Source organism: Haliotis asinina, chromosome 5, assembly GCF_037392515.1.
Source record: "Haliotis asinina isolate JCU_RB_2024 chromosome 5, JCU_Hal_asi_v2, whole genome shotgun sequence".
Classification (NCBI taxonomy): Eukaryota; Metazoa; Mollusca; class Gastropoda; order Lepetellida; family Haliotidae; genus Haliotis; species Haliotis asinina.
The window spans coordinates 72,702,221-72,703,458 of NC_090284.1; positions in this window are offsets into that span (position 1 = coordinate 72,702,221).

Genomic DNA, 1,238 nt, shown 5'->3' on the forward strand with positions numbered 1-1,238 from the left:
AAAGGACTCGAAACAGACACGCCCACTTGGTGAACCGTCTTATGACGCTTGATGCGACTGAGATATTTCATCTAAGCAATCAATTCTTCTTGAGGGAAAGTTATTCATTGGTTGTGCATGATATTCTCTATATTTATAGACATTTTTGAATTTCAGAAACAATTACTGACAATTAACATTTTCGAAATCTTCCAAATGTTTTACGTATTTGCAAAACACTAATGTTGTTGATCAACGCTGATTATATGCAAGTTATCAACTCGTGACAACATGGTTGTATATCTTAGAAATGTAATTGTTGGCTGCTGTAAATATGTCCACGTTCACTCCCTCAACGATGGGTTCTGTAGTCTACATGAAATCTGCATTGATGTGCATGTTTGTCTCTCTGTGTTGAAACTTGCCTTTAAACCTGGTTCAAGTGTCTTATCTCCAAATCTGGGAAGCTGCATTACAAAATAAAGTAACAACAAGTGAGTAAATACATGTTTAATCAGAAGAGTCACACATTCATGAACATTCGCATCTAGATGATAAGGCTGCAATGAAATGACAAAATGAAATCAGTTCTAAATAAACAATATTCAATATACTTCATCTGATGAACAGATAATCATGTAATGAAATTCATATAAATACATTTCACACACAACATATAGATCCTCTACATGATGAAAAACGTTATGCAGCAAGAAATATTGAAAAAAAATACACAATTGGCATGTCCTAAAAACTGTTAGGTATCAGACTTTATCTACCATCAACAATTTAAAAAAGCTTAATGAAGCAAAAATGTAATAAAATAAAGCTTTTCATAAACTATACTAAAAACATATGTGACATATATGGTAAAGTATTCATTGCAGGTTGAACATTTGTGCCATGAATTTAGAGGCTAAATAATTCTTGGCCAAAACACAAACAGTATTATAACTCCTACATTGAGACAATAACATGTATGCATAGGCTTTTCACCAATTCCAAGCTTCATTCCATTAGCTGTAATAAAGATGACAAACACATAAAAATAACCAGGTTAATTTTCAAAATTTCTGTACATCTCTGTTAATAGGTTTTCAAATCTATAGTTCTGAACAGGTACGTATATACCACAATGACAAATATTATCCATACAGTAGATTTATGTAGTCCATCAGTATTTGAAGTATGTTTAGAAGCAAATGTTCATCATAATAACTAATCTTTAGTCTTGCAAATTATATCTGCGTACAAGTTTC